General features: G+C 36.4%; 1 long non-coding RNA gene across 1 annotated transcript; it reads left to right on the forward strand.

The window, feature by feature from the left end:
• Window positions 1-589: 589 nt before the first annotated feature.
• LOC149130309 (uncharacterized) lies at window positions 590-8,679 on the forward strand. The gene is made up of 3 exons (XR_016238969.1): window positions 590-1,472; window positions 5,329-5,528; window positions 8,607-8,679. It is a non-coding gene; the product is annotated as an uncharacterized LOC149130309 (long non-coding RNA).
• The last annotated feature ends 119 nt before the right edge of the window (window positions 8,680-8,798 follow it).

Below are 8,798 nucleotides of genomic sequence, written 5' to 3' on the forward strand. Positions count from 1 at the left end.
TCATCCTTTCGGAGTCGATGAAATAAGTATCAGCCATGTACAGGGGTCGATGTAATCAACTAACCCCTACCCAACAAGTTTAGGCCTTGTGCCTCCCTGTTGTAGAAAGGGTTATTATTATTATTAATCTTATTATCATTATTATTATTATTATTATTATTATTATTATTATTAATCTTATTATTATTATTATTATTATTATTATTATTATTATTATTATTATTATTATTATTATTATTATTATTGTTATTGTTATTATTACTTCGTTTGCCTGGATTCTTACGGTCAGTCATTATTATAATGAATATTAACACATATCTTCTGTACTTAGTATAAATGCGTTTGAACAGTCATTAATAGATGACTTCCTCATGCACCTGTAAACATAAAAGCATACATGCATATATACATTCATAACCACACACACACAAACACACACATTCTCTCTCTCTCTCTCTCTAATTATTTCTGGATGTCAAATCCCACTTACCCCTTGTGTTATATTATCCTTTTCTGTTTTGTGTTCGGACTCCATGGCTACTAACGAAAACATTATTATTATGAATGTGGTGAGTTTGCAGGGCGGACAAATATAAGTAGTCACATTTTTTCCGTCTTTACTTTCTGAGTTCAAATTTCCCGAGATTGAATTTCTCTTTCATCCTTCTGGGATCGATGAGATAACAATTTAGCAACGGACAAACTCCTCCCCTAAAAATACTGGCTTTGTGACAAAATTAGAAAGAATTATTATTAGCCACCATACATGACATCTAAACTTGAAATATCGCTGGTCAGTTTTCTTTAAACTTACATTCTTGATACTATTTCCGGGAATTGAAATCATAACTTTTGATTTGCGGATGCATCCAGGTTTCTACTCAAGAAAATTCTTATAGTTTCTAATGATGATGGAACTGGCATCAACTCGTTCTGAGAATTTTTCCCACTCATATCTTCTATCAATTTCTTTTCTCACAATTCTAAATAGAGGAGTATTTTTAGGAGGATATGTATTCGCCTCACCACTGACGTCATACTTAAACAGCCTGCCATAGTAGTCAGCCACGAGAGGTGTTTGCCACTCCCACTGAAAGCAACAAAGAAACTACAAACAATAAAGCCCAAAATAGTAAACAACATCAGCGACGAAGACGATGACAACAACGACAATAACAACATTAATATTAGTATGAACTGCGACAACTCCAACAACAACAACAACAGTGCTAACTAAACAACAGCAACAATAATAGTGTAATCAGTATCAGCAATAATGCTATCAGCAATGGCGTTGATAGCTTAAGCGGCAACAACAATAACAGATATTAGCAGCAGCTGCCACAGGTAAAAAATCAACAACATTAGTACGAGATTTCACCAAGACACCTGAAGAAGGCTGGAGGGTATACCAGCAGGAACGTGTTAACAACAAACAAGATGAGGACAAATATCAGTCAAATATAAATAATGTAAGTTATTATTATTATTATTGTTCAGTAGTTTTATTTTTATAACGTGCTTTCACTTCACTACCGAGCGCAGCTCTGTGCGCCTTGGGTATGTGCTGTGGTTTGCTGTGGTGCTCTTATGTTTACTGTATTGAAAGTGTTTTGCGTAGAATGTGTGCAGTACCCAGTAGTGCAATTTTCTGTATGTTATATATATTTGTAAGTCCTGGTGTTTTTGTTATGTATTTGTCTGAATATTTTTTTATTATACCTAAGGCACCTACTATGATAGGAATTGTTTCTGTTTTTAGACTCCACATTCGAGTTATCTCTATTTCCAGGTCTTTGTATTTTGAAAGTTTTTCCATTTCCTTTAGAGAAACGTTGTCATCTGCTGGTATTGATACATCAATTAGAAGGCATTTTTTTCTTCATGATCTTTGACAACTATATCTGGTCAAAGATCATGAAGAAAAAAATGTTATTATTATTATTATTATTATTATTATTATTATTATTATTATTATTATTATTATTATTATTATTATTATTTTATGTTTGACTTTTGCTTTGCATTTGTACAAGTTGGATCCAAGTCTCACCCAGAGACCTCAAGAGACAACAAGTTAGAGGTTCATGTAGGTGTTATGCCTAGGGTACCATATATTTGGATTTGTACATAGTGTTGTTCTAGAGAATGTTTAAGAAACCATAAGAAAATGATGTGTTTTTTTTTAAATTTGAGATCACATAGACAGTATTTTACGTAGGATATAGGCAGTTCTCATGAGCACTATCTTCTGAACTTCAGCCATTTTGGGGTTTCCTGGTATCTGAGCTAGGTAGTAATCAGCCCGTTTCGCTGTCATTCCCAGGGCACCTTTGACAATAGGTATTGTTTTAGTCTCTCATTCCCAGGGCACCTATGACAATAGGTATTGTTTTAGTCTTATTATTATTATTATTATTATTATTATTATTATTATTATTATTATTATTATTATTATTATTATTATTATTAACGGTCACTGTTTATTCTTGTTCATTGCACAATCTGCATTATCTCGACGCATTAACTCCTGTCCTACATTTGTACTATTTGTCCAGAGGAATTGATCCTGAGCTGCCAAAATTAATCCTTCTGTCTCATTATTGAGAATTCTCTTTTCCAGCTAGTTCCAAGTGTCAGTATTCTTCATAAACTGAGTGTATAAATGTTCTTCCATATAACTTTACTTTCTCGTTTCAAGTACTTCAATTTTTCTTTGATCTTCTTTTAGTATATTTGCATTGCTCACTGCTGCTAGCAATTTCCCAGTGCTTTCGTTAAAATACTGAATGAGGCCTTTTATTTCCATATTTCTAAAATTCTCCATAGGGATCAATCCCCTTCCTTCATTTTTATAGTTCATATTTCAGCCTGTCCACATCTGCCCTTTTATTTAAAGTCATGATTATCCGAGTTTTTCGATCCGATCAATGTCTTGTAGTTCCAATTCACAGGACCTACCACATGTCTCAGAATTGATACAGCCCTTGAATTCATTACTTTTACAATGTTTCTAGAATTTAACTAAACTTTCAGTATCAACTTGATTTCTCTGAAGTACTCCTTCGAAATGGTTTCTTTCATTTCGCTGCTTTTCTTGGTATCTGACTCCAAAATTCCCAAATACCTTTATCGTTGACTTCGCCAAAACTTTGACTGATTTTTTGACTTTAACTTTTGACTCTACTTTTTCTCCCCACATCTTCAGTATCAAATAATACATTTATTCATACCAAATTCCATGCGTATGTTATTACTAAAAATGCTTAAGGTATTCACAAATGTGCCAAGTTTATTTTTCCTATAAAGCTTTTAATCGTCCATCTATTATAGGTGGTTAAACTTCAACTCCATTTCCCAAATTATATCCAGCTTTACAATCTTTCAAAACATTGACAGAGGTATTAGTATCAGCACAAACAAGAGTGGTGACAGATTATTTCCATGAAATATCCCTCTTTTGATGTTCTCTGTATCAAATGACCTTCCTGCAAATGTTATCTCCAGTTTCCAGGCTGTCATATTTCTTTTTAACAGTCTTTGTACACTTTCTACCACTCCAAGTAACCCCATATTTTTCACTATCCAGCTGTGAGACACCATATCATAGTTCTTTTTGTAATCTAGGCAGGCTACGCCTAGCCCCGTTAACCTTCTTTTGCAGTTCCTTAATATCATATTGACTATTAAAACCTGATATGTTATCCAATTGGACCCGAGTTTACAGCCCTTCTGGTCATCTGATAAAAATCTTTCATAATCTAAAAATGTCTACAATTCTTCAGTTATTACTCCTGACACCAGTTTCAACATGATTGGTAAATATATTATTGGTCGATACTCTGAAACTGCATTATCCTTTGACGCATCCCTCAAGACTAAAATGCTTTACTCATGTGTCAATCACAGTGGAACATCAACCACTCATTCGTTGCAGTGATGCCAGCAGTTGGTGTGCCCTTCCTTCATTTTCATGCTTGGACAATCAACAAATGCGTGCTCGACTAGTAGAGGGCTGTGTACAGCTGGTGACATTCTAGGTATCAGGCAGCGAGTTTTGGGGTTTCCTTCACCAGGACTGCAGCCCTGACAAGGAGACTAGCTATGGAAAGACGTGCCTCACAAAAGGTGCCGACACATGTTCACCGTCAAGAAATCGTTGCAGGTGACGCAACCTCATCACGCGGCTGAGCATTAGCAGTCACAGCATGGCAAGACCACCACGTACCGAGTTATCCAGTCGACACCTGTCAGACAGCTGGAAGCTTTTAAGCAAGCTTTCGAGGCTTTACACCCTTCTTACAATATACTAACCCTACACAGTCCTCCCGTCCGTCAAATTCTATTCTAGTCTCTTACAAGTACTAAAGTGCGAGACTAACTTCTGAAGAAATCTGTCTCTCCAGCTCCTGTCGGGGCATAAACAGAAACCAATCTGATGGCGCTACCTCTGCGTTATTCATGTTCAGCACCACTACGATGACAACAAACACCACCACCACTACCTCCAACGAATCGCTGCGAGATGGAGTAGTTTGGTCGAAAGAATTTAGGTCGTTGTTGTTGGTTTGTGGGGCAGGGAAGTTGGGCAGAGCTTGCGCTTCCGTGGGAGCAGGGAGCAAACATTTCCGCTGCCGAAGTTGTGGTGTGGGGGCCCCTCAGCCGTTTATGAAATTGTTGTAGTTGTGTTCTCAACAGAGGTCACTTCGGTTTCCTTAAATAAGGGTAGAAAGTTGAGTGTGGGGCTGTTGATAGGAAATTGGTCAGTTGTAGCATCTTCGCACAATATCTTCATGGAATCCGATCGAAAGGAAAACAACAGAAATACAAAGAACATTCCACATATACACATGTACTCTACATCTATGTATAATGCGTGTGTGTGAGGGGGGGGGGTGCAAGTGTCTCAGTGTGTGAGCGTGGGTGCGAGTGCGTGTGTGTGTGAGTGTGTGTATGAGTGTCTGAGTGTATGAGTGCGTGTGTGTGTGAGTATGTGAGTGTGTGTGGGTATTTGAGTGCGTGTGTGTGTGTGTGTGATTGTGAGTGTGATTGTGAGTGTGTTTGTGTGTGTGTGTGTGTGTGTGTGTGTGTGTGTGTGTGTGTATGCAAGGGCGATTGATGTTCAGTTTATCTTCGAAATTATCACCGAATGATTTATTTTCTCCACATTGAATTATCACTGAATTCTGTTTTGTAAGTTAAATATTAATCTGAAATTGAAATCAAAGATATATTCATATCATGGAACAGGGTCCAATGCTTTTCCTTCGAAGAATATGTAATGGGAAATAATTGACATTGAAGGTTCTGTATTTTCTTCTTTTACAGATTAATCTACGCTTGAAAATGTTTCATCAATTCAAATTGACTTTTGTGTTGGTATTCTATATGAGTTTCTGTCTGGAGTCTCAAGCTGTTTCAGTCATTTGCAGGATATGCGAATGTCGAAATTCTCAGACAAATATAGTTTGTTTATCTCGGGGACTGACTTCGGTCCCGCAACCCATTCCATCGAATGTTGAATATTTGTAAGTATTAGACCATTTCTACATATTTTTCACATTCAATGTTGGTAATAACCTTAACTAATACCTTATGCTTTTGATCTTAGCTATGCTGGAGGAAAAAGGGCAAATATGTTAGCTGCCGTGAAGCCAAGTAGATTTTTTATCTGTACATATTGACTCAGACGGAGTCTATAATTTACAATATCTAATCTTTGATGACGTTAGTTTATTACATAAAATCTCATTCTGATAATATTCAGGGAACGGACAGTATGAAAACCTTTGGCGTTAGCATAACGTGTTGCATATATTGTTGTTATGAAGGAGAGTATAAAATGGAGGAAATATTCTGATAATTCTAATTCTAAATGATACTACTGTAAAAATCATATATAAACGTAACCACTCGACTTCGGGGTCGAGTGGGCATTGCACTTCATTTTTATCATTCTTTCATAATTTCATTCGTCACTTTTATCTTTTCTTCTTTACTCAATTTCCTTTTAGTAATTCTTAGTTCCCCGAATTTATGTTTTGTATTGTCTCTGTGTATTGTAAGGCACCTCTATGTTGCTGGTGTGGGTAGTGTAAAAAAAATGAAAACTGTAGTCATTTTTGACCACAGTACGATAGAGGAAGGTTGTGTTTTTGAGACTTGCTAATGATATTATTGTTACTATTACTGTTGAAGCGACTTTCACGTATTTGTTATTTACTACTATTATTGTTTTTTAGCTTTTTTCTCTCCATTGTGGGTGAGAAAAAATACTTAGCTTTTCCAGCATGGAAATCTATGCAAAGACGGCTCCAGCGAAAACAGCAATGCTGTTAGAGACGAGGCAAATAAAATTTGACTAGGAAAATATTTTAAAAAGTGAACAACTTGTGCAGAAGGAGGGAGATACTATCAAGCCCCTCCCTCCACAGAAGACGATGAAAGATAAGAGGGACAGGACGGTAATGTATTGCACAGAAGCGGTCGTCACCAGCAAGATAGAAATATTTGTAGAGGAAGATATTGAGGAATGTCTAGGAGACATAATGAAGAAGGCTACTTTTATTGGCAGAGGAAGAAGATAGAGCACGGTGGAGGTGAGGTTTGCTACCAAAGAAGAGGCGGCCTCACATTCCATTACCATTCTGAGGTCGAGCGATGTAGCGCTGTTACCCGCGTATAGGGGAAGGCGCAGTGTTCGAGTCAGAGCAGCGGGAGTGCCAACCGATATCAAAACATAGTGGTTGGTGGCAACTATTTTGGCTGCCACTGAAGACAATCGGGAACGGGGACCGATAGGAGAGACAAAAGTGTTAAACTGCTGAGGATTCGGGGTCGAGATATGGCTTTTTGCCACATTTGAAGACATAGAGCGATTCCTCTACCAGATTGAGATTGCATTAAAAAATAAGCTGAAAGTTGTTGTAGAGGGACGTCGACCCAATTGTTATATATGCGGAGTGAGGGGTCACCTGAAGACACAGTGCCCCAAGTTCGAAGAGACTTAGAGCAAGAACGTAGAGGAAAAAGAACAGGAAACGGAGATAGAAGAGAGAACTAAAACATAGAAAGAGAGAAGTGAAACAAGGGAAAACAAAAGCAATTTTTAGTGCATCAGTGACGAAAAAGTGAAAGAAAAGATTGAAGAGAAAGAGGCAAAGGAGGGGAGTGACTGGTTTGTCAGCCCCAAAACAAAAAAGAAAGAGAACATTGAACAGAAACCGAGAAGAAGCCGCAAAAAATATAGGGAACAACCTAAACCTAAAAATATATAAGCAGTAGAAAGAAAAAACAACCGAAGAAGAATGAATGAATTATAAGGGTTTCCTGATAATCTACAAAAAGTGTGTGGAGGTGGAAAAAAGAATAGCAAAATTGCAAGGACTTGTGAGGGTGAGGCTACCCAGAGAAGAATTTGAGGGAGATGATAAAGGAATTATGATGCAGGATGAAAGGTTTCATAGGTTTATGGACACAGTCGGTGGATCGGTATGTATGGTGGACAGGATATGGTTTCGTGATGCTCCGCCGTCTGTAATGGAATATGAGGAACTAACACGAATAGCAATAGGAACAGTATAGAAAAAAAAAGATGATAAAAATGTGAACTTATTTGTTTGAAAAAAAAATAATGGGAAAAACTGCGCTTCATTTTTATCATTCTTTCATCATATCATTCGTTTCTTTTCTTTTTTCTTCTTTACTCAATTTCATTTTTGTAAATTTCAGTTCCCCGAGCTTATGTTTTGTATTGTCTTTGTGTATTGTAAGGCACCTCTATGTAGCCTTTATGGGTAATAAAACTAGAGGTCAGTTAGTGATGAGGGACATCTCTGAGAGCTGTGTATTACTTCATTTTGTTTGTGTTTAACGTGTTTCACCGAAAGGTTAGTTAATTAAAAATTGTTGCCTGCTTGCGGGATTTGTTATTGCCTTCTTGCAGGATTTGTTATTTGTTTTGTGGTTTCCCGTAAAGGAAACGTTGTTAAAATATTTTTTGTAAAAAAAATATCGTGAACTATTATCTTCTCCGAAGGCGGAAGGTTATATAAGATTTTTTATTGCGTTACGGTGATTTTGTTAAATATAATTTGAACTGTGTTCCATTTCGGAACAATTGTTAAAAATATTCTTTCTGTGTTTTTTTAATATTGTTTTGTGTTTAAAAAAATACTGAATAATGTCTTCAAGTGAAGGAAAAAAAATGAATTTTGTCGCCGCTGTTGGTGGTTCTGAAATGATAACATTTCCAGACCTATTTTGGTATGATAAGTGAGGAAAATGATGAGAGCAAAATAACTCCACCTAACAAACTAATAAATAAGACAACAGAAAAAAGCCATCATCTATAAATCTTATGATTTAGAAAAGAAGAAATTCTAACAACTAGAAGAGAGCACCGTTGAAAAGTGCTCGGGTCGGTAATAAAACGAATAAATTAGCCGACCTCACCGCCAACTTTCTCAACAGGATCGCCATTATGCTCACCATCATCGTAATCTACTTTCATCTCTTCCGCTATCTCATTGTTTAACCATAATATTTAATATTCTGCCACAAATTTGTTCCATAAATGTTCTTCTTAACTCAATATTATATTGCAGGAATTTGGTATCTAACAACATCAAAGAAATAAAATCAGGAACTTTCCAAAATCTTTCCAATTTAACATCTCTGTAAGTTGAATCAATCTTCTTTTATATTATTTCGTTGAAGATATCTTTCTGAATCAGTAATGTTTTCCCATACTTCTATTTAAGCTGCACTCCCGTCTGTATATAGATGCGATTTATTTT

Source organism: Octopus bimaculoides, chromosome 29 (assembly GCF_046866305.1).
Source record: "Octopus bimaculoides isolate indiv1 chromosome 29, ASM4686630v1, whole genome shotgun sequence".
Taxonomy (NCBI): Eukaryota; Metazoa; Mollusca; class Cephalopoda; order Octopoda; family Octopodidae; genus Octopus; species Octopus bimaculoides.